Source organism: Musca domestica, unplaced genomic scaffold (genome assembly GCF_030504385.1).
Source record: "Musca domestica strain aabys unplaced genomic scaffold, Musca_domestica.polishedcontigs.V.1.1 20, whole genome shotgun sequence".
Taxonomy (NCBI): domain Eukaryota; kingdom Metazoa; phylum Arthropoda; class Insecta; order Diptera; family Muscidae; genus Musca; species Musca domestica.
The window spans coordinates 1,602,881-1,629,308 of NW_026712250.1; the positions used below are offsets into that span (position 1 = coordinate 1,602,881).

Here is a 26,428-nt window from a genome sequence, read left to right on the forward strand (position 1 = left end):
GTTCGGCCCGGAAGAACTTAATATTTTTTACTAGGTATTTCTTTAAAATCGTCCTGGTCCTTAGTTACCAAATTTAAAAAAAAAAATCCACAAAATCCATTTATTTCTTTCCAAACAGTCAATTTATCGAAAGTTATCGGTACGTCGTTTCTTGGTGTTGCGTATGTGACAGCTGTTATCTATTTTTCTTTAATTTCTAAAATTCTTTTTTTTGGCTATTTTTGAATTAAGGATTATTAAATTAATGGAAATTCTGATTTTTTTTTTATTTTTCACATATTTTTTTCTTTAAATTTCCCCCAATTCAAAAAGTGTTCTTCCCCATCCAAAAAAAAAAAAAAACAGCTGATATTTTATTTCAAACCCAGCTGACTGAGTAAATGTCTAACAGTGAATGGTGAGTGCCACAGAATGAGATTCCGAAATTCAGCTTCGACCCATTCGGCAGAAAGGAGTTTGCGCAGAAAACGCCACCAGGGTTACTGGCATCGAACAGAAGACCAACAAAAGCCAATGACGATAACAGCAGCAGCAACAAAAACAACAACAACACCACCAAAAGATATCACATGTTGAGTAAGAATACTGCAGAATGACAAACCGACTTGCAGGCACTTGGCCAGCCGCCTGTCGGCCACCCAACAATGTTGTAATACCAATAACCTCTTTCCCTTCATTTGAATGTCACCCCCCTTGCGTCGCTCCGTTCCCCTCTCGTGGTGCTTCTTGGCCACAGAAAGTAATTGGAAACTTTGTATGTGTCAGGCAGGCCAGTATCGAAGGATGGGAAAAGGGGCGGGGAGGAGGAGGATGTGTTGGGGCACAGAAAAAAAGCTTCGACCTGGTAGTACAACTGCCAAAAGCTGTGACCACCAATTCAGTATTAAGCGAACTGTGAGCTTAAAAAGGCAGAACCCTAAAAATAACAACAATTAAATCAATATAAAGCCGGTTAAAGGAAAGAAATATAGGCAAAAATACATAAATCAATCTGTGTGTGGAAAAGCCAACGGCCAACAACAGCAGCAGCAAAAGTAATTGGAGAAAAATCTCTGCAATTCGTGTGTACGTGTGTGTGCGTGTCCATGCAATGACATGACATGAAAATATGTTAAAAATCTTGTGAAATTCTCCGATTCTCCAAAAGAAATAAATTCAGACTCAATTCCTTGGGAAAAAAAGACTGACCGAACGAATTGACTGATTGAAAAATTATTACTGCAGCTGAGCCAAGCATCCAACCAACCGAGAAAGGGGCAAAAGGCCAAGAAAAAAATTATATATCCGACACCCCTGCGTCGCTACGACACCAGAGAAAAAAAGAGTTCTTTAAAGTTTAGCAAAAAAATCAATATCCGTCTAAAGTTTATTTCGGTTTCGCCACGAAAGGAAAATAAATTATTATGAAATAAATACGAAATTATTTATGTGAGATTTTCTTGGAAGCCAAAACAAACCCAGGCAAGCAGAAAAAAAATCTGGAAAAAACCAAAAAATAAAACGAACCCCTTTAAAGCACACCTTATTAAAGTTGTATAAGAAGCAACAACAAAACCCAGGATATTTTCCAACCAAAGCCAGCAAGCAGCGAAGCAGGCAAAAAAGTCCATTTTATGTGTCTAAAGCTTAAGTGATAATAAAAACCAAATTAGTAAATTCGTAAAACCAAAAAAATAATAAAAAATATATTCAATTGCCTAAACGCTTTAACGCTAGTCGAAAAGAAAATATATACGTAAAAGCCGAAGCTAAGCATCAGCAGCCGCAGCCAAAAAAAAAAACCAACAACAAAAAATTAATGCTTTTTCTTCTCCATCCATTGTAAGACAATTTTGCAAAGTTTTTTTTTTGTCGATAAATTAAAGCCAGAAAAACACCAGCATAATTGTAATTCTAATATAGAAAAAAAATCCAAAATCCAACAAGAATATCAGCTTAAAACTAAGGTAAAATAAAATGAATTTTTGTTAAACTTCCTTGCATAAGGGATTCCATTTTTTCTCTCTCTTCTTCATTCTTTGTCATGTACTCTTTACTTTGGTTGTCAGTTTTTAGACGTGTTTTTCTGTTCTTCTTTCTTTATTTCATTGTGGGGGTTAAGGTAAGGCAAAAGTATCAGCCATTCCCAGCAAAGCAAAAGGCGAGAAGAAATAAATAGTCGAATTATTACAAAATTTTCGAAAAGAAGGGCCAATGGTAGGCCTTCAATTGCTCAAAATTTCATATTAAAAAGAAAAAATATGAAAGACAGCCTCACATAACTAGATCAAAAGAAGTCCTGAAACTAGGCACCATTTTCACATTTGATTGCAGTTTCGATTTTCAAGAAATTCGGTAGAAAATTATTAAAAACTAAATAAAAGATTATAGTGAGCCTATGGAGCCTAGAAGTTTGCCCCATATTTTATTACGAATTCAAATCACTATCCTAACCATATGAAGCCTAGAAGTAGGCAACATATTTTATTACGAATCTCATTATATTGTTTTAATTGTCATCTTATTGATAAAAAAAAGTCTCAATAAAATATAACTGAACTTAAAAAAAAGAAGAAGTTCGACTGGGAGGAACTTTGAATATCCTCTAACATTTGGAAATTTAAAAAAATTAATTAAAATTAGAATTCGTTAAAAATTCTGTTAAAATCCTAAAATAACCGAGTACCGGAATATACCATTATACCATGGGGGCTCTACGGACATGCATAGACAATATTCTGTCGCAGGTTGTAATTCCGATGAATAATGTAGCTAAAATAATCAAAATACCGAATATAGGGAGGTACAGTTATATGGGGGCTAAGCGTAAGCGTGAAGCCCATTATCATTACCAAAAGTCCTGCAGATCAAACACACATTTGAGTAAAAATTTATCAAACTACTTCAAATCCTTAGGAAGCTAGGGTGATTCCCAAAATTTCCCAAAATTAGATGTTACAGAAATGTTTTTGAAAATAAATATGAAGGTATATTGGATTTGTAAAAGAATCAAACTTAAATTGCAGAAAATGGCCCCTGACACTTAGGAAGCCTAAAAGTATGCTACACAATCTCACGTTTTAGCCAAAAATATGGCTAAAAATACCTAAAAATATAACTAGGTACCCCTTTTAACTAGTCTCTTTATCCGTAAGTGGTTACACAATTTATTGTAATGAAGCTTAATTCCCGTTTCGTCAAACAATGACATAAATACTTATTATATAAGTAAAGAACTCACCACTTAAAATCTTAATTCCAGAAATCAATATTCAAAACACCTTCGAAGAACAAAGTTGAAGTATAAATGGTTTTTATAATACATCTACAGAGAATAAAATACTATTATATATAGGTCAAGATATATTAAAACCTTACACATAATACCTAAAAGTATGCACTATTTTCTCAAAATAAAATTATTAAGAAATCATTTACAATATAAGCACAGAGAAAGAATTCGTTTTTTACAAGAATATAGGCACCACATTCTAAAATGGCATGAATATCTACGAATTAAGATCTCAGTAGAGAGTTGAATGTATCTTTAATAAGATCCTATGTATATTTTGACATGAACTTACAACTACAATGTTGTGTACCTAAAAGTAGGCACCGTATTGACATTCAATTGAGAAATCAATGATTATTAAGCATATTTAAAGGTAACAATAAACAATATCGCACAAATCGATAGTCTAAATTTCCATCCGTGAAACTCAAAATGCATCGAAAACCCAAGAGAAGGCACCACTTAAGCCCTATCTAAAAATTATGCCTACAGAGAATTGTTTTGCCAGGAAAAGTAATGCCCTAGGACTTAGTTTCAGCTAAAAGATGGCATAGCTGCTCTAATTGACATTTACTACGAGTATATCAGAGATCTTTAGATCTAATGTCTCCATCCTAATGAGCTAACATAAGACAGAGAGAGAATAATAAGCAGGGAAGATTAAGATTTTAAAGAAAAAAATTATAGCCGTTGTAGTCACATAACCTCTTGATGTGGGACTGTTTACTCCCATAAGAAGGGGGAGAGAGGTTGGATATATTTGTTCTCACATTAAAAAGCCTTCGATCTCTTTCGTCGCTCCGTTGTTTTAGGGAAGTCAGAAATAGTCTAGTCATGATCTCCCCATTTGGAAGCTATGCCCGGTTTCGTTAGGGTGTAGAATGTCGTTGTTTGACCAATATGAAATGGGAAGCCTAAAAATAGGCACCACATCGACATTTAGAACCACAAAATAATGCTCAAGAGATCGCGTATAAAATATATGGAAATTTTTTATATATATTAATGAAGAAAATTTGTTTAAGTCATCTACTCTTGGAGGTCACCTTAAAGTATGCACCAAATGTATATTTGGTTGCCAACCGAACCGCTGTGAAAAGGCAAGATTTTAGAGTAATTGCATTGACGCTAGAAACAGTAAAATATGGGAATCTTTAGAAATATTACTTAAATGATTATCGGAGCGATACTCATGGAGTTTTTATTAAATATTTTCGAATTTATTTTTTTAATACTTTTTTGGCAGATTATCGCAGGTTTAAGGTTGGTGTTAAATCCAATATTTAAAATTCATTCAAAAGGCTTTTTCAATGGATTAGATGACAACAATTGTGTAGTTTTAAAAAATATTTGCAAAAGGACTATGGGGGACCCTATGTGGACCCAATTATTGTATTATTCTATTTTTTTTTTTTGAATTGGAACTTTAATCTTTTTTCTTCTGAATATTTGGGAAAGGACTATGGGGACCCAATTAATGAATTATTCAAATTTTTTTGAAGGATAAAAGATGTTTGAATTCGAAATCTTTCGAATTTGTATTTTTAGAAAGGCTTATAATTCGAATTCTGGACCTTTATTTCAGAATTATTTAAGTTTGGATTCTTACCATCGTTTTATTTCCATTTTTTTTTAAACTTAAATAATAGATTTTTTTATTATATTTTGAATGGTCATCCAAACAGAAGTTGTATTTTTTAAATCAGTGACACAATGTTTTTTAATTTTTCAAATATATTTTGAAGTTGATACTCGATCTACTTTCCTGGACCTTCTTATCGAAAGTCCTTTTTCTTTCATTGAAACTTTCTAGCTTCGATGTTAGTCATATTGAACAAAATTGATTCAAATATGTTGGCTGGGTTAAATTGTCGTAATATATCATCAACACCAGTTCGCCTTTAAACTCACACCTTCTTACCTTTTTCTTTTAAGTATTTATTTAGCTTTTTAATTAATTCCCTTAAAAAGAAGAAAAGAAAAAAAAAACCAACGAAACAAAAATTAACATCAGAAACCTTTTAACACTCTTGGTCCGACATTAATTGAACCAGTCGTCCGTCACTGGGAAGATTGGGAAGACAAGAAAGTGTGTCTCATAGAGTTTGTGTGAGTGTGTGTGTGTGCGTTTGAACACTTGTGAAAAATCGAATTTGGATTCTTTCAGTTCTTTCTCACATTTCCTTTTCATCATCAACCTATTTCCTATTTTCTTTTGCGGGTTTCTTCGGACTTTTGTCAAGTTTCTCTTTTGGGGTTTTCATTCGTTTTTGGGTACTCCAAAAACACTCCTAACCTATAACTCGCTGGCAACAATGCTGTCGTCATCGTCGTCAACTTGAACGAGTATGCGGCTTTTTTTCTGTTAGGGGATTTTCTTTTTTTTTCGTTTTCTGAGAAACTCAGCCCTTAAATCGCTGAGAACCTTAGGAGAGAAGCTTTTTTGGTCTGTAAAGACAAGGCAGATGTTTTTCGGACAGAGAAATCCGTATAGAAACAGCTGAAAACAGCTGTTTTCACAGACACATGTGAAAAATCGATAGCTACAACAGAAATCAGATGGTCATGGTTGTGAGGACTCTCTCTGACTTTCCTTTGGCACGAACAAAATACACACACACATTGCCCCGTTAGGAAACAATGATGACTTGCAAAGTTGTCAGTGGTTAGGGAATAGAGAAAATAATGTGTATTTCAGAGAGAGAGAGACAGAAAGAGAGAGCAAGAGAATCTGAGTACTGACTAAACAGCTGTTGTGACTTCCCAACAGCTGGTAATGGTCAATTTTTAATATTCTGATTCGAAAGGTTCCCATTAAACTGTAATTGGGAGAGCAGCTGTAAACGAAAGAGAGAGATTGTGCTAGTCTCTTTTGAGAAAAAAGTGGGACGTACCTTTTTAGAAAAAAATGCCGGCATTGTTGGTATGCCATATAATATAGATATATGCAGAGCATGCCAAAAACAACAACAGCAACAAAAACAACGTCTAAAAGGAAAAAAACAATTTTTATTGCAAGACAAGGAAGGAAAGACAACTTTAAGTACCGGCGATATTTTGAAATGACTTGGATTTTTATTAAATGAAGGGATAATGAGGAATTCGTTGGTATTTGCCCGAGACATCCTGCGGCCATTGAATGGGGCTAAGAGAGAACTTTTTGAATGTTTTATTGCTTTGGTTATATTTTGTAATGAATTACTGAAATGTTGCAAAAAACGTATTTTGGAATTTTGTTTAATTTTAATTAAATTGATTTTTCTTTCGGAATTTAACAAAACCAATTGGACTGGATGGTAGAGAAACAGGTCACACAGACGGACCAATCGCTCAAAATACATAATAGCCTTTGATTTCAAATTTATTTTAAGGAATTGTAAAATTTTTCATTTTGGGAAAATCCGTGAGAAAATTTGGCATTTATTTTCTCTTTTTGTGAATTTTTGCTTATTTTATAAAAAATCGCAGGAAAATAAATTTCCTCCAAGTCAGGCGAAAACATGTGATCTTCGCCTTAACAAGGCAGAATTGAAAAATTAAATATTTTAGTGATTTCCGTAAAAAAATGATCGTCTCCTGATGACCTGTTCACAGACTATGGTTAGAGGTTTGGGTAACTTCATAGTATTATACCCTTTACCATGCTATGGAGGGCATAGTAACTTTGTCAAATAGTTTGTAACTCCTCGTAATACTTATGTCAGACCCAACAAAGTATATATATTCTTGATCAGCGTAAAATTCTAAGTCGATTTAGCGTCTGTCTGTCTGTCTGTCCGCCTGTGTGTCTGTCTGCCCTTCTGTCTGTCTGTTGTAATCGTTCTATCTTTTGAACGAATTGAGATAGAAGGTTGAAAGTTTGCACACATGTGTATTTTGCCAGCAGGTAGGTTTAGTTCGTAAATGAGCCATTTCGGTCCACGTTTTCATATAGCTCCCATATAACGGTATCTCCGGATATTCGGTATTTTTATAATTTTAGCGACATTATTCAAGTAAATCGTTTCAAATTTGGTATTTAAAGTTCGAAATGGGTACTTCAGCCTATGACAGAAGATTACGTGTAAAGGTCCACGTCTTCGTATAGCCCCCATATAAATGTATCTACCGATATTCGGTATTTCGGCGATTTTAGCCACATTATTTAAAGGAACTGTTTCAAATTTGGTATTTGAAGATCTTAATTGGTACTACAACCTATGACAGGAAATTGCGTATGTAAGTCCACGTCTTCATAAACCCCTTTTTTTGTGGGTATCTCCCTATATTCGGTATTTCAATAATTTTAGCGAAATTATTCACGGGAATTGTTTCAAATTTGGTATTTGAAGTTCGCAATGAATACTACAGCCTATGACAGAAAATTGCGTAGGTAGGGCCACGTCTTCGTATAGCACCCATATAATGGTACTTGCTGATATTCGGTATTTCGATGATATTAGCGACATTATACAAAGGAATTGTTTCAAATTTGGTGTTTGAAATTCGCAAATGGGTACTGTAGCCTATGACAGAAAATGTCGTATATAGGTTCACATCTTCGTATAGCTTCCATATATCGGTACCTTCCGATATTCGGTATTTTCATGATATCGGCGACATTATTCACCGGAATTGTTTTAAATTTCGTATTTAAAGTTCGTAATGGGTACTACAACCTGTGACGAAAAATTGTATCTGCAGGTCCATATTTTGGTATAGGCCCCATACAACACTACATCCCTTAATTCGGTATTTTTATGATATTAGCGACATTCATTACTGGAATCGTTCTAAATTTGGTATTTAAAGTTCGCAGTAGGTACTACAAAAAAAATTGAGTAGTTAGATCCACGACTTCCTATACCCCTCACATATAATGGTATCTCCCTTTTTTCGGTATTTTGATGATATTAGCGACATTAATTACCGGAATTGTTTTAAATTTCGCATTTGAAGTTCGGAATCGATACTACAATCTATGAAAAAAACTACTTATGCAGGTTCTCGTCTTAGTATAGACCCCCCATATAACGGATTTTATTTAAACGGTATTTTTACGACGTTTTTTTTTTCAAAGTTCCTTCCAAGTAGTGGAGGGTATTATTATTATGCGTTTTTTTACTTATTATTATTTTATTATTATTTTTTTGCGATACATATTAAGTTTCCGCATTTCTTTTGTTCCGAGACTCATAATGAAATTTGATCTAGACTTTTTCTTTCTTTGACACCATCCTCAAAATATGAAGCATTAATGCGGTTTTTGGCTGAGATTTGAAACGCCTTAAATTAACAGTCAAAAACGTAAACAAAAATAATTTCCATTTGTAAAACACACATTTCGAATGTAATTTTCTGAAAAACTATTATACCTAGATAAGTGACCTATTCTGAGACTTATAGTAAAATTTTGTATAGAATATTACTTCCTTTAACACTTTTTGCTTAAAATGAAATTGTATGCTACTTTTATGCATCAAATCGAAAAAGGGTCAAACGAAGATCTATTAAAAAATTGAAAATTTTCTTTTTTTATACAAATATTGATACAAATTTTTTTGATATGCACTTGAAATTTAGATTTCTTTCCTTTTGGGGTTTCTAGTAAAATTTGGCGAAGAACATTTTTGTCTTTGGCATCATCCTTCTAAAATGATGTTTTGTGGGAGAATTTACACGAAATTTGCAAGAAGTACGGCGTTACAATTAAAACAATTAACAATTGAAAGTGTAAATATTTCTGAAAACCTGAAATATATGATTTTTGACTTTTTAGGTGTTCTGGGACCTAAAATAGAATTAAAAAAAATTCAGAATATTTTTTCTACGTTCCCGTTTAAAATGGGCTTCAAACCATATTTGGTAAAAAAATACAAAAACGACCCCTTTATGGGATTTTATTCGGTTTTTTTTTTGAAAATTACAACCACCAAAATTTAAAATAAATACGTATCCCTTACCCCACCATTTGGTTCCATGACACATTCCTTATTATCGATGTTATCCTTTGAAAAAAAAAACATATCATTATGGTTATGGCATTGTCCACAAATGCACAAATAAGAGGGTAAATATTTCAAAACACACACGCACCACGTTGCATACAACAGTCACAACACATTAATACAATAGCTCTGTTCTCCACCCCTACCTCCTACAACTCAAAATCTTATTTGAAATCGTATCGGATCATTGGATATGCATTGTTATATTTAAACACATGAAAAGGACATAATGCAGTTCACACCAAGGAATAAGTGACGTCATGTTGCCCGTGTTTATGGATGTGAGGTATTAATTATCCAATAAGGGTAGTTACCGAAATAAAAGGAAGGAACGAATCCATTCGCCTTTAACTCGAAATTACATTTCAAAATTATGCGCTTGTGTGTGCGTTTTAAGGACGTTGTTTTTCGGGGGATGATTGCAGTTGAGAACATTGCACATCCGCTTTGGCACTCTAGGAGCTGGAGTGTGCTAAACATGTGGCAAAGACATTAAACAATTAAGGATAACTATCCAGTTTGGTCCGAGGAAAATTGTCAAAACTGACAGATGACAAAATTTGTTTTAATTGCCAACAAATAAAAGGACAATTGTAGACAGCACCAAAGAGGACTTATCCTTCTTTTTGTACAAATTGTATTAAAACAATTACGCTAATGGGAGTTTGGTGTTTTCAAGGACATAAGAGAAATTAACAAACAAATACGGAGAGGTCCACCAATTACTACAAAAGAAAATTTCCCAAAGCTAGTCAGAAAATTTTTTTCTCGAAAATTGTAGCAGAATTTATTTTTTTTTTCTTAACAAATTTGTAATTCTTTAAAAAGGGAATGTAAAACCAGTCCCCACAACCTTTTCGGAAATCTGGAACTCACTTGCCACCTTGCCATAACAATATTTTACCTTTCCCTTGGGTATTGTAAAATAAAACGACAATTGTGTTGCCTACATTTAAGCGCTAAGCCATGGGTCACGACACAATCGCATGACCAGCCCAAAGAATGGTGTGTAACGAATTAGAAAAACCGAACGACATCACTTGCAATTCTTCTTGAGCTTTATGACACTTAATTGTCGAATGTTAAACCTGTGACACTCTTAAGAAATTGGGCAAAGACAGAGGGCAGGGTAGATCTGTAATAACCATCAGCCGAATTTAATCTGGGTAGAATGTGCCAATAGAAAACTATGGAAGAAGACAAGGCGAGAAATTCGAATGAATTCCAATAGGTTTTCTCGAGGAAATTTAGAATAATATAGAATATTCTAGCCATATTTAGGATATAGAATATTTAAAAGGCTCCTTCAAACGATTTTGAAAAAGAACGATAAATAGGACCAGAACTTTTTTTGGTACTATGGAAACCTGAAATGTATTCTTCAATGGAAGTCCCGTTTCGTGAAAGTTCAAAAGTTATTCTTCTATGGAATACCACAAATCCCTCTTCTGTAATAGATCAGGTCCAGAAAACTACCTCTAAAACGAGTACATAATAAATTCTTCTAAAGAAAACTTACCTATGATGAGGATAACGAAGAGGTATTCTCCTTAACGAGCCAACTCTGTAGAGAAACATAGATTATCTTGTAGGACATGGTTTTTCTACGGGACAAAATAGTCTACTCGCATATAAGGGGAAGAGGAAGTCTTGAAGGCAGAGGATGCATTTTTTGGAAACTTTTCTATGGAGCACAAGAATATCTCTTCTTGCAGGGCCCAAATTGACACAAGAAGGCCTTTCTTCTATGGACCTTATCGGGGGTCTCTATACAGAAAGTGTAAATTTTTGAAAGTGTTCTTCTTATTTGAGACTTCCTGTTGGGACTCTTTGCAAAAGCCGTTCAAACATATGGATACTTTCTAAACTTGTTCTGTATAGGACCTGGAAAGGATACCTCTTGAAAGCCTTGAAATACCATCATTTACACATTTTTACATAGAAAACCTTATGATAACCACCTGTACATAATATATGACTTCAAGGGAGTTTGCTTAACATAGAACACCCTCAAGAGGTCATTTATACCTAGAAGATAACATGGAAGTCAAGGGCCTACACAGGACATTTTTTAAAAATAAAAAGTCTTTAAGAGGATCTCTATAAGTGGAATACCTGGTGAATGTCTTTGAATAGAAGACCTTCTAAATATCTTCTATAAGACCTTCTGGAGGACTACTGGAGGTTTTCTTTAACTATAACATCATCTAAAGGTTTCCTATAATTCTGACACTTACAATATGACCTTCTGGAGATTTGTTGAAAATGTAAAGACTTCTGGAGATATTCCATGGCTCAACAAATTTCTGGAGGTTTTCTATAAATAAGACTCTCAGGGAGTCTATTAAAATCCTAATGTACCTTCCGAAACATAAAAGGATATTAGTTCTTCTGGAGAACTTCTTAGCATATAGGATCCAGAAAAGGTCTTCTAAACATTGATATCCTTCTGAAGTCCTTCAATTTTCAATAGTTTCTTTATAGGGCTTTGTTAGGACTTCTATAAATAGAAAGTATTTTGGAGGTCTTCTGAATATAGGCCTTCCTTACCAAGACGACTTTCTGGAAGTGTTTGGGAGGTCTTCTAAAAATGGAAAACTCTCTCTACGAACACATACTTTTTAGACAACTCATTAATATAACATAACTTTCGGAGTTCTATTAAAATTGAAGAAGACCCTCTGGAGGATTTCTAAACATAGAAAACCTTCTGAAGTCCACTCAAACATAAAAGGGCTTTTAGAGGCTCTAACCAGAGAATAATCTCTGAAGTAGAGGTAAAAGACCCTTTCAAGGTCTTTCCAACATAATATATGTTTTGCAGGTCTTCTAAAGAAGTAAGACATTCTATACATAGAAGATCTTATGGAGGCATTCACATAGAATGGGAGGTTTAATGAAAATAAACAACCCTCTGAATATCTTCTCTACATGGAAGGGCTCTTAAAAGCCTTCTAAATATAGAATAACTTCTGAAGGTCTTCTAAAAAAAAGTTTGAAAGTCTTCTGAATATAGAAGCCCTTCTGAAGCACTTCTTTTTATAAAAGACCCACAGGTGGTCTTCTGAATGTAGAAAATCTTCAAAATAATGTCTTCTATAAAGAATACATTCTCTGTAAGGCTTCTATAAAGTGAAAGCATTCGAAAGCTAGAAAATCTCTGGAAGTCTTCTACACTTAGAAATTTTTTTTTATAAAACTACTTAATATAAAATGTCTTCTGGATGTCCTCCATAAATAAAAACAAAGAAGACGCTCTGGAGGTTTTCTAATCATGGAAAACTGTCTAGAGGACTTTTACATATAAAAAAGATCTTTTTGGAGTTCTACTAAATATGTAAGTCTTTCTTTATGTTTTCTATAAATAAAACACATTCCGGAGGGAGGTCATTTTCAACCAGAAGGCCTTCTGTGGGTCCGCCAACTATTGAAGGCCTCCTGAATAATGAAGACTTTAGGTTGGTGTTCTAAACTTAGAAGTTTTTCTGAAGGTGTTCTATGAATATCAACTCGTCTGGAGGTCTGATATCTGAAAAGGGCTTTCAAAATGTCATTTGGAAGGTATTACACACTCAGAAGACCATATTGGGGTATATCATACGTATTCTATCTTTTTGCCCTCGAGAGGGTTTCTTTAAATATAATATTACCCTAATCTCTTCTACTTGCGAGGGGTCTTCTTTAGATAGAATATTACTCTAAGGTCTCCTATAAATGGAATATTTCCACAAATATATTGTGGAAGAGGTCCTGCAGGTATAATATATAATGTTCTTCTTTTCTTCTGCTATATGCCGTAGGACACGCTCTCGATTTCTTTAATGAATCACATAAATTGCCTAAGCCAATAATGTCATATTCAATATTTAATTTATTTATGGTCAGTCACATTTAAACACACGTACGCACACACGCACACACACACATATACAGATACTCGTATTTCACTAGAATATAGTGGATTACAATGTAGACTACTTGTCCAGCGGTTGAGATTCCTTAGAGTATATCCTTCGTTAGCTAATATAAGTGTACAACAACAACAACAGCAACACTAAAAACAAGAACAAAACAAACAAGCTATCATTTGATGTTATCTCCTGTTTGCAAACGACTTTTATTGTGACTTCATTATGGCTACAAAATGCTGGTAGTGCGGCAACAACAACAGCAACGCCAACAACTACGACTACTGACATTATGAATACTGTAGTGGTGGCTTGGTGGCTCCCAGACCCCCCTTCCCACCCCCTTTCCCTTGGCAGCTCATTGTAAAAAGCCACTTCAACAAGCAATTCTATTTGTCTTGCTTTTTATTTAAAATGTATGTCTGTGTGTGTGTAGGTTTGTTCATGTAAGTGTGTGTGTGTGTGTGCAAGAAAACTCCTGGCAATTGATGCATTTTCTTAAAGTTTTCCATTTTGGCCATTCCATTTTCTTGCTGCTTTTCTTCTTCACTATTATTGAAGTTTTCTTTCTTTTTTTGGAAGTTTGCCGATTTCCAATTGTAACTGGAAATTGCGTAATTTCTATTCCACACACAAATGAATCGAAAAAAGAAAGAACGAAGAAGAAGACGAAAACGAAGAAAAACAAAAACAAATCTTAGCACGAAGTTCTAATTTGAATCCTTTTTACAGGGCAAAAATCTATTCTCATTTAAATCCATGTGAGAGACCAGTCATCCATATGTGTGTGAGTGTATGTGTGCGAGAGTTATATTGAGAGTCCCAAGCACACATCTATATCTAGTATAGTTTTTAGTGTATGTGTGCTCAGTCATATGTTGATGTAAGAAATCCTTTTGCAAACAGAAAATCAGTTGTTCCAAAGCCGTCGTGAGTTCTACATGTCCGCTAAAGCAAATCAAACGAGAATTTCTTGAATTCCTCACAAAAAAAAAAAAAAGAAAGAGAAAAAATCTCAGTTTTAAAAAATTGTAAAATCGAAATCTCAGTTTGCAACGAGAATTTTGAACGGTTTTCGAGTAAAAGCCGTAAGAGCGCCTTGTAAAAAAAACTTCGGTCTAACCGGAATTTTTATTGGAATACGGGTCTACGTTGAGATAAAGGTAATGTTTACCAACGGCAAACAGAAATTGAAGTGAAAAAAGTGCAGAAGGAAATGTTTAAAAGAAAACAATATTCAAAAATTTTAATAAAGTTGTTAAAATTATTTTTAATATTTTCTAAAACATTTTTAAAATTTTGAAAATATTTTTAAAATTTTGAAAATATTTTTTTTTTCAATTTAACTTTTTTTAGACAATAACGTAGAGCATTTGAAAGAAACAGCTGATCTGTGAATCAGCTATTTCAAAATCATAACAAGAGGTATTCTAGAGCTCCTGAAGAGTTTCGGGGAATTTTTAACTGATTCATTCAGCGGTTTCAAAATCATAACAAGAGATATTCTAGAGCTCTTAAAGAGAGTTTCGGAGAATATTTAAATGAATTCTCCCCAAATTATTGCCTCTGATAAAAAGGAGAGAGAAAGAGAGAGAGTGAATGCTCACATTGTTTACAGATCAATAATGAAAACCTTAATAAAACAGCTGACTTCTGACAGTCAGCTGTGGAGAGAACTTTAAAAATTTTGGAGAGAATTTCTAAAAGATAGAGAGAGATTAGCAGCTAACAATCATTTTAACACAACAGCTGGCTCCTATATCAGCTGGTCAATCAACATATGAGGGACAAATTCTACAAACAATCCAACTGATAAAAATAATTACAGGGATTTGGTTGAGGGAAGCATATCAAACTGTCTAAGGAAAATATTATGGCTTCGTGCCAAATGATTGTATTTTCAGAGGATTTTTAAAAGTTTGTCGAAATTCAAATTTATTTGAAAATTCTTCTTGACTGCTATGTTCAAGTTTTCTCTCTACATTTCTGAAAAATAATTTTCCGCCATGATTTTCTTTCTGGAATGAGTCAGATGATATGGCTTCTTTGAAGCTGATCCCAAGGAGCTTCCAAGAATAGGCAAGAATTCAACAGACGCCACTTACATATAATTTCTGAATCATTTGATCTGAAATCGTTTGTGTCGTACCACAATCACTATCAAACCGATGCAAAGGACAACACATGAAGATTTACAACATTTCCGCACATTTTGAATAGATTTCCTTTGAAAATGTGGTTTCCTTTGAAGCAATGAAAAATTGTCCAATATTCATAACTGCCAGTAACGAATGCAAGTTACCCCCAAACCCCTGCCGCAATCCAACCACATTAGTTATTACCATTACTGCTAACTGTAAGACTTGGCAGGATATCAAAAATTATTTTTATTTTTAAAATCCACAAAAGAATAGTGTTTCACCATCAAATATGTACAAGGATAAGATGATGAAAACACAAAATCCATTAAGGCAGTTACTTAGGGGAAGAAGTCACAAGAATTGAAAAAGGATTCCAAGAATTCTACAAAAAATATACTGACAAATGTGGATTCATTCCATTCCTTACAAGGAACAAGATTTTTGTAATATAGAGGCAAGCAATATGAGAAATATCTTCTTTCTTCAAGGAGTCAAGTAAATATTTCTTCTTCAAGGATCCAAAGCCTTCATTTGGAAAGTGAGTGGAGGGATTTCGCTCCTTCTTTTTTCTCGGTTTTGTGGTCATAGAATTCCAAATCCTTAAATCTAATCTACCCAATCATATGATTATGATTAAGAACATTTTGAAAGAAGGAAAAATTGCCGCATAACTCCCCTACTTAAATGACGCAAAAAAGATAAAACAGAAATCGACATCTTCACCATAGATTATTAAAAACAGCATTATCATACAACGCCATCCTTTGGATAAAATATGACTAAAAAATTCGATTAGCAAAGACTTGCATTAAATCAAAACAAGCTGACTAAATACTGGTTTCTGACAAACAGATGGCACTATGCTACCTGAAGCATTAATACATTTTTATAGTAGGAGAGTTATGGGGATTCTTCAAAGATATTTTCAGACAAGTGCTTTCGAATGCTACAGGAGAATATTTATAGAATAAGAATTTAACATAATTACTGTGTGATTTAAAAAATGAATGTCCTAAGAGCTACACCACTATCAAACTAAATGCCATGGCTGTTCCAAGAACAGATGTATCGTAAATAGATGATTCTCAGGTATATATGACTGTGATATCATTTAAAGTTATCTTCGAAAGATGAAGACATTGATTGAAAAAACATATGAACTCTTATCCAAGTATTTACGTGATAATAATTAACTTCTGGTATTAATCGCATCAGGTGGCGGTACTAATGGTCATGAAATGAGAATTGCTCAGACGTAAACCGCTTCGTGGCAAAATCTTTGATATGAACAAAATTTATGGTTTTCTAAAATCATAGATATCTCTGAAGTACATATTCTCCTAAAATATTCATTAACTATACATCCAAGTTCAATATATTTCTCAAAGAAGCTTCTCCCTTCTTCCTGGTTCCTTACATTTTTGGCAAAATACTTCTATCATGAACATGAACAATTTTTACGAATCAATTATATCGAAGCACCCTCCGTTGAAGAGAATTTTATCAATATATGACAGCAAAGACCAGCACCAATTTCTTGATATGAGTAAAGTTGTTTTCGAGTGTATATCGAAAAAAGTTTTGGTGTTACTGTCTTATGATAGATGACACTGAGGTACATCTGTTTCTAGTATCCTACTGAAATGTTTCATAAGGCGACTTTTTACAAAGAAAATGTCCTTCAGCTTTCTCAGTCTTTTAGATTTTTAGCCGACGACTTCTGATAACAACTTCGCAAAATTGTGGACACATATGTAATGAATTATCATAAAGCGCCATCGTGTGGGCAAAATAAAATTATTGAAGTATGCGAAGACCAGCATCTATTTTAAAGTGCAGGGTGAAATATTTCATGTATGCAGAATGTGATAATAGGTGACACTGCCATGCATTCGCCTCTGGTAAACAAACTACTGATATGTCGTACAATGCTTAGAAAACTCTTCACCCAAAAATACCCCTCTAGCTCCTATTCCTCACTTTTTTCTTAGATGGCTTTTGATATCAAAGATCAGAACGATAAAAATTATGACAACAGTCATACCTTGTGGAAAGTTATGTAAATAGACCTAGCAAAGACACGCACCAATGTAAATCTAAATGGCGTAGCTGTTTCAGAGATCATATTATACCATTTTTTTGGGTGGCACTATGTTATAATAGATGGCGCTAAAGCCTGCGGCTGCTAAGGAGAGTACTTATGAAGAAATATTGTCTTTACCATCCATCAAATAAAACTTCCTTGCTGAGAATGAATTATTTTAAAAAAGATTTCTACCACTGGAGCTGTCATTGCTTTGAATCGATATATATGGGTATTGTGGTATCCCTAAGTGGCAATAGATGGCTTTGAGGTAGTTTTAAGTATCTTCCAGACATGTTTTATTATAAGTAGAGAAATTTTTGGATGAAAGCTCTACAGTTGAATCACAAATGCTCAAGATAGAAACGCCTTAAAAATCGCATTTAAAGAGTGCAATTTGAAAATCTAGCAAAGACTCAAATCAGTACAATTTTTGTTTCCTAGAGCCAATAGATGGCTCTAGTTTAGATAAGTTGTTTATCAAATTTGGCTGCAACCATATTTTGACCTATCAAGCTGTCTTAGTATGCCTAGGAGACTTCATACAATGTAGCTTCTGCTGAAATATTTCCTACTCTCACAAATACTTGAACCTTTATCTACTCCATGGATTAAAACTCTTTCGAGGAAAATGATCTAAGTTAGCAAAGACACACACCATTGTTTTGAATTGTTGAATATTTTTGGTAACATATGGTAGATAATAGATGGCTCTCAGGCATTGTTCAATGGCATCGTTCCGAGATATTTTAGGAAAATTTGAGAAATTCTTTGGAGGCATTTTTACAGTTTTTTGGACTCTATCCAACTTTTGCACGAAGACTCCTAAAATTAATTACATGAAAAAGACCATCTGGAGAGTGAAAATGGCAATCTTAGCAAAGACCCAAACCATAAATAATTCCAATATCTTTCCACCAACCCCTAGATGGCTCTAGGTTAGGGGATGTGGATTTGTGGAGTTTGTGCAGATAATTCGTATCATTCAATGCTGGTTTTTATATTTGAATTGGTTAGTGAAAAAGTTATTGAATCCGAAATTCGGAGAATTTCTAACAATAACTGAAATTAGCCTTGACCCTTGGTAAATAGTTTTTTCGGACACCCTGGTGTTACAATTTGAAAGGAGAGTTTGTACTTCATGGACATTGCTATTTGAAAAAATATAAAATCGGATATTGCTGACAATGTCCGGAATTTCAAAACTATAGCCAATGTTTTCGGAAGATCCAAATCCAGATGTTTTTTAAAAAGTTAAATTTTCATATTTTCTGTAATTTTTTTTTTTGACTTTTCACGAATGTAAGTTCCTGCTCTGAAAAATTTCCCCTATGTGTGCCTTTCCCCGTTCCGAAACAATTGATATGCCCACCAACCAAAGAAAGGAAAAAAATGCTGAAAATGTTTTTATTTTTTTTTACCATGTCCTCTTTTGTCTCCTAGGTGGGCCTTAGACACACAAGACAAATGCCATGGCATGTCTTTGTATCCTTTCGTTTAATGCGGCTCCATTTAGGCGGCTAAATAAACTATTTTTGTGTCTTTGTTGTTGTTGTCGTTGTTGATTGTTTCGTTTTATGGCTGGTAATGTTGTAAATTTGGTTGGCAGGACTTGTTGTTGGTCCGGGTTAATGGAGAGCCTTTTGGGGGGAAGGGGGAAATTTCAGGACAATTTCAAAAATCAAGCAAAGCTTATTTTGTTGGCGAAACAACGGCAGCAGCTGTTTTGGTGTTGTTTGACTTGCAAGAAACAATGCCGAGCCACCACGCTGCCGTGATGAGTGTGATATTTTTGGCTTTTGGCCAAAAATAACACTTTGCACGAACATCGGCACAAACAGACATGCCAACATTGGCGATGGGCATTGTTTTTGTCCTCCGAATGAAAGAAAACCCACCACACTTCCAACACGATGCGAGAAACTATAGGCTATTTCCAGTGGAAAATTGGAAAAGTGTCAAATGGAAAAGCACATGCTTTGTTGGAAGACACACACGAGACAAGACGAGACAGTGGCCCGAAAGGATAACACCGCAATCACGAACCAGCCGAGGCAAGAGCACATTTTGAGCTCTGAATGCTAGGCAATTTCAGTCTTCGTCGAGCTTTCACAACGGTTGCAACTGGAAAATAAAAATCAAGAGCGTTTTTTGTCTTTCCAAGCTGAAAATAAAAAAATAAACCTCATGAATTGAAAACGGTGAAATAACGGTAATGTGGGGGACGAAGAGGAAATGAAAACAAAATAAATGAAAAATAAATGGAACTGTGAAAAAAATAAGGAATTTTTAAAATTTAAATAACAAATGAAATTTAAAACTTGAAAAATTCTCTGAAAAAAAAGTTAAAGGAGTTTTTACATAATAGCCATTTGGAAAAAAAAACTTCCTTTTTTTCATAACTTGGCCTGCTTTTCGTCTTCTCTTCCAACTCACCTTCTCTCTCTCACTCCAACTCACCATGGAGTTGTTGTTGTTGTTATTGTTCTTTGGTGGTGTGATATTAAAAGTATGACTCAATTTTCCTACAACTCTAGTATTTCGGAAAAAGGGAGTTTTAAAAAGGAGTCACATAGTTTTAGGCTGCCTGTGAAAATTAAAAAAAACCTAAAATGTTGAAGAAATTTCCTCTGCAATGCCGGAGGCAAAGAAGTGTCAGTGTCCATGTCTCAGTGTGTGTGTGTTTGAGGTAAAAACAAGATTCCCATCAAACTCCCTTTGCCGAGCAAATGACTTGTTCGTGTTATGACGAGGGGCCGAGAGTGCATTTTTGCCGATTAAAAGCTGGCTCGTAGTGCTGATAGTGGAGTTGTTGTTTTTTCTTCTTCTTCTTCTTGATTCCAACAACTATCTCTTTGGAGTTGTGTTCTACCACCGCAACAACTCACATTTTATTGCTGAGACATCCTGCTGGGCCAATATGTGTTTGTGTAATGATTGTTGTTGTTGTTGTTTTTCGAAAAAAAACTAGAGCTGGTGTTTGCCATATTGATCCTTACTTGTGCCGTTTGTTTGTTTGTTTTGTGTGTGAAACATTTGCCCCATTGTTTGTTGTTTTTATTGTCGTCCTGTCTCTGCACTAGTGAGTAAGTTGGCGTGTGTGTGTGCGACTTTGGTGTATTATAAAATAGCAGCAATATTATATGGCTGGATTTACACCCTATACGCGCTGGCCTGAAACACAACTCCAATTTCACCCACATCGCCCCTTCGTCGCTGGCCACCGTTGTTGTCAGGCTACGTGAGTTGGAAGCGTAATCGTTAAAAGGGAGCCATAGAAATAAAGTTGTCAGTTGAATTTTATACGCCGACGGGTGCGGTCCTTTTTTTAATGTTCTCTTATAAGCGTGTCGTGTTTGAACAGCGTGCGGTTCATTAGTGTTTTATTGGAACTGAAAAAATTGTTCTTCAGTGCAATTTGAAAAAAAAAAAATTAACAAGAAAAGAAGTGAACGGAATCCAATCAGAATTTGTAAGGGAGTTTCAAAACAACCTTTAAACATATGAGGACTCTTCTGAAATGAAAAAAAAAAACCATAAGGACTTGTAAAGGAATTAAGAAGTGAAACAAAAATTAAAAAAAGGACTAAAAATAGTTGAAATTAAAAATAAAAAAATTAAAATTAATTTGAAAAGATATAAAAGATTTTGAATAATATATGTTTTGAAAAAAATTGCACTCAGAGCCAGATTAAAAAAAAATTTTTGGAAAATAGACAAATTTGTGTAAAAATGGTTTGATCTGATTAATATTCTTCTAAGAATTTTTTTTTTTTATATTTTCAAAGAGTCTTCTATTACTTCTCTTTGGCATATTGAACATATGTTCAGTGAGATCTTCCCTACAATAAAATGAGACCCCAATAATTGTAGGATTTAAGGACTATTAAATATTATCATCTAAGAAATTTATTTTATTTTCAAAGAGCGTTCTACTATTTCTCTTTGAAATATTGAACATTTGTTCAGTGAGATGTACCCTGCAATAAAATGAGACCCAAATATGCAGCATAATTTTAGGATTTAAGGACTATTAAATATTATCATCCAATAAATTTATTTTTTTATTTCCTAAAACCCTTCTACTACTTCTTTCTGAAATAATAAACATTTGTTCAATGAGATTAAAATGACAACGAAATATGCTGCATAATTTTAGGAATCCCCATAGTATTTTTCTCATTTTTATGACTAAATTTGGTCTAGCTATTTGAGATATTAGTTTTAATTTTTTTAAGGAGATATTAGTTTTAACTTTTTTTTTTTCAAAATATTATCAAAAATTGGTGCATACTTTCAGGAAGTAAGACCATATTTTTAACATTTTAGCTGATAAAAGTCTGGTCATTTAAATGTCAATACAAAAAATTACATTTAACTGACGAGAAAATAGTTTTCATGTTATTTCGAAAACTGGTGCCTACTTTCAGGAAATAATAATATTTTATTATTATATTTGAATAATTAAAAAAAGATAATTATTTATTTCAAATTTGTTAGTGCTTCAAGCAACTAAAATTGTATTATTTTTGTTTTTAAAAGTTTTTCCATCGCAGTTTGTCTCTGTTGGGATCTTTTTCTCACATTTTTTAAAAATCCGGTGCCGAACTTAGGGATTGAAAATAAGGTAATAGTGAGATTCCATACCCAAAGCCTGTGAATACAAAGGGGTTTCTGTAAATTCACGTCTTGATGTCTTAAGAAATTGATTTATATTTAATTCAGAAATAACGGTGCATACTTTTAGGATCTCAAACAAATCTAGGTAAATTTCTACTATAAATGGACCTGTTTAAATAAAAAAAAAACGATTTTGTGGCTAGGGAGTGAAAATAAGGTAATAATGAGATTCCGTTTACCAATCCTGTGAATAACAGGGGATTCTATAACCTCACTTCTTTATGTCTTTAAAGTGTATTTTTAATTATTTGAAACATTATGGTGCCTACTGTTAGGCACTCAAAAAATTTAGGTAAATTTCTAATATAAATGGCCCTGGAATTCGTAATCTGTGGCATACACGATTCATTTTCCGTTTAAAAAACAACTATTTTGTGGCTAGGGATTGAACTTAGGAATTGAGAATAAGGTAATAGTGGGATTCCATACACAAAGCCTGTGAGTACAAGGGGTTTCTATAAATTCATTTCTTTATGTCTAAAAAAATTATTTTTAATTATTTCACAAATAATGGTGCCTACCTTTAGGCTCTCAAACAAATCTTAGTAAATTTCTAATATAAATGGCCCTGGAATTCGTAATCTTAGGCATAGACGATTCACGACGATTAAATAAACTATTTAGCCACAAAATTCAGAAGTCCTAAAAATCCTCTAAATCCAAAATTTATTCCACAGCGGATTATGTTTTTTTGATTATGATTTGGTTTTTCAAAAACTAGTGCCTACTTTTAGGACTGGAACAAAATGTTTGGAACCATTTCGTTTTAAAAAACTTTTGGGGAAGCAAAAGAGTCCTAAATTGCCTCTGAATGCAAAATTTATCCCACATCAGATTTGGTTCTGCATGGCTATTTCACAGCGGATTATGTTATTTACCATGGCTCGTTTGTGATTTGGTTAAAAAAAACCTAGTGCATACTTTTTGGACTGGAACAAGATGTTTGAAACAAGTTCGTTTTAAAAATCTTTTGGGGTGTCAAAAGAGTCCTGAATTGCCTCTGAATGCAAAAATTTTCCCACATCGGATTATTTTAAGCATTTGCTCTTATTTTGGATTTATTTTTAGTAAAAACTGGAGCATTCTTTTAGGGCTGGCAAAAATGTATGGACCATTAATTAATTTCAGATTTATTTCTTTATTTATTTTTATTTTTTTTTGAAAAACTGGTGCATACACTTCGAGTTAGCAAAAAGTTTTGGACCATAAATTAATTTCAGATTTATTTTCTTAAATAAAAAAAAAGTTTTGAAACTATAAGTTTTTTCCTTTTTCTCGCTAATTTGCAAATTTGAAGGTAGTAGGAAAATATTTCACTTTAATTCTCTCCTGAGCGAGATTCCGCACTTTTATTTTTGCACCCAATAAAACAAAAAAAGAAGAGAAATTTTCCTTTTTTCTATTCCCATCTGGCAATCTAGAACCTAACGATTTCCTGTTTAAAAATCGTCCTGTCTTTTTTATATCTTGATTACTTGTCCTTTAAAAAGAAAGACATGAAATTATGGTTGTTCTATGTCTTGGGGTGACTTGGCCGATTTGGTTGTTGTGACTACCATCTGGGGGTGAATGTCCTTTTTTGTGATTAATTATTAAAACATAATGAAACAAAAAAAAAAAAAAAAAAAAAAACTCAGGTGTGAATGGCTGGCCTTAATGATCCTTAACTGGCCACCAAGGCATGCAACTGCCTGTCTCCCTTCCCCGCTGCAGTTCAGAGGTCAAAAGTGCAAGAGGCAAACTCATATCCCATCCTTTTGATTTCCGCTTCTTTTAATGATCCCCTTTATGTGTTTATGTCAAAAACACCACCCATACATGTGTGTGAGAGTGTGTGTGTGCGTGTGCTTCTCCTTAGTTTTTTTGGGGTGACACTTCAAACCGCACCACAAAATGCACATTAGCATTAAAATCTTGGTGTAGCGGATGGAGTGTTGCAAAACAGCACACGTCGTTAGAGCCAGCTAGACTCCACTCCACTGCCATATCATGCATGCATTTATGGATGTATGGATGTGTGGATGTTTGTCCATGGCCCGGCAAGGCCCAAAAAATATGACTCATACGTTTTATATTTGGGAGTTGCTGTGCGTCTTTTTCTTTGCCTTCGTTTTGAATTTATAGTTCCAGCCTTATGATTTTTGTGTTTATTTGGAGGGCTCTTCACTTCTCAAAAGTGCAGACACACCATGGCGGCGACACTCCATCCCAAAAAGAAGGAGAAAAATAAAAATTGGAAATGCTATTGCCGGGTTTTATTATTAGCATGCGGAAAGCGGCTGTAATGGCAATGTTTTGTTGTTTTTTTTTTTTTTTTGTTGCCAAAAAGTAAAAGGGCCTTTAATTCATTTATGCGATTATTACAATTTTGGATGGCTTCCAAATGAACAGCAGCAAAGATTTCCGACGACATGTGGATTATATTCCATAATGTTTTAGTTCTTTCGCCTGAATTTCCCTTACGGTCGGAGGCTGATGCTAAAAATGTGATGGGGGACAAAAGGGGGCAAGGGCGAGAGTTTTTGCTTTTGAAGTCAATCTCTGTAGACATGAGACTCTTGATGTTGCTTCCCTGCAAAAAAATGGTTGGTTGGATGTGTATGTGTGTCTCTTCGACGACGATGATGATGATGACATGAAACCGACTATGATGGACCAAGACATTGATGGATGAAATGATGATGTTGTAGTTGTTGTTGTTATTTGTACTTCCACCGCCACCATCAGAACTATTTTTATGGTCCCAAGACATTTGGAATACAACAAATGTGTTTTTTTCTCCCCCAAAGCAGCAAGCCATTGAGGGCCAGGGAGAGAGAGAGAGGGGGAGAGGGGAGGAGCGACAGTTAGTCACTCAGTCATTTTTGTGCAAAGCAAAATATAAATACATCTTTTACTCTTGTTTTGCAGGGTATTTTGTTGTAGGGCTCTTCTTTGTTTATCTGACAGCCAGGATATTTTTAGAAAAAAAAAATATCAATTCGTTTTCCTTTTTTTTGCTTAAAGGCTTTTGGGAGGGGAGAGGGAAAGAAAGAGAGCTGAAATTTTTTGAGATTCATATTGGATACCAAGAAATATTGAAATATATTCCGATTGGAATTCCATGGAAGGAAATGGACAAATTTCGACAGAAATATCTACTTTTCCTGAAGTGAAATCCTGGAACTCAAAAGTCTAAAAAATTGAAAATTTAAAAAAATTGAAATTAAAAAAAATTGAAAATTTAAAAAAATTGAAAATTTAAAAAAATTGAATATTTAAAAAAAATGGAAATAAAAAAATCAAAAAGTAAAAAAATAGATATATATTTCTAATATAGGATTGGACAATTTTTGACTGAAATATCAACTTCTCCTGGAACTCGAAAGCCCAAAAAAAAAAAAAGAAAATCGAAAGTTTATAAAATTTAAATACTGAACTTGTATGGAAATTTATTTGAGATTTATTTCGGATATCTAAAAAATTAAAAATTTAAAAAAAATTGAAAATTTAAAAAAAAATCAAAAATTAAAAAAATTAAAAAAAAAAAATAGATATATAGATCTAATATGGAATTGGACAAATTTTGGCTCAAAAATCAATTTCTCCTGAAGTGAAATCCTGGAATTCGAAAGCTTCCAAAAAATAAAATGAATTTCGAAAAATTAAAAAAGAAATCGTTATATCGAACTCATATGGAAATTTATTTGAGATTTATTTCGGATATAAGGAAAAATTAAAAAATTTCACATATTTTTCATTTCGGAGGTAAAATCCTTGGACTTCTCTAAAAAGAAGAGATATAAGTAAAATTCGTTATGGCTTTTGGGGGGATTCAGATAAAATAAAGCTAAAATCGCAAATTATTTAAGATTTAGTTCGTATACTAGAAAAAAATTAAATATTTGAATATTTTTCCATAGAAAGCAATAGAAAATTTTGAGCAAAAATATCAAGGTACCCACGGGGCAAAATCTTGGTTCCAACATCGACGCAAATGCCAACAGTGGTCTTTCTCTGGAAGCAAGTGTTGGTGGTAATTTTAGTGGTTCCAGTGGCTTAGATCTCGGTGCCGGTGCTAAACTCAGTGGATCTGGAGACTGGGGCTTAGGACTTGGTTCCAATATCGATGCGAATGCCAATGGTGACCTTAACGGTGGCATTTCTCTGGGAGAAAGTGCCGGTGGAAAACTAAGTGGTTCCGGCGGTTTGGATCTCGGTGCTGTGCAAACACAAGAATCAAGTCAAATTCTAAAAAAGATCGATCAAGATTTTTTTTCGAATTTTCCAGTTTTTGTTTCAGAAAACTTCCATGAAAGCCACAAAAATTCTCCAGACCTCATAATTTCTTTCTGATGATAATTCCTGCACTTTATGCG

The 26,428-nt window shown here is 33.9% G+C and overlaps 1 protein-coding gene across 6 annotated transcripts in view; it reads left to right on the forward strand.

Moving 5' to 3' along the window:
* The first annotated feature begins 313 nt into the window (after positions 1–313).
* Positions 314–26,428, forward strand: part of LOC101887933 (microtubule-associated protein futsch) — a 150,454-nt gene continuing 124,339 nt past the window's right edge. The window contains exon 1 of one of the 6 annotated variants that reach the window (XM_059122330.1): positions 314–1,821. The gene's annotated coding sequence lies outside the window, so the exon portion shown is untranslated. Of the gene's footprint in view, positions 1,947–14,093; positions 14,330–19,386; positions 19,603–20,134; positions 20,863–26,428 lie in introns of those variants that run through there. The other 5 variants (XM_059122332.1, XM_059122327.1, XM_059122331.1 and 2 more) reach the window with 5 other exon arrangements.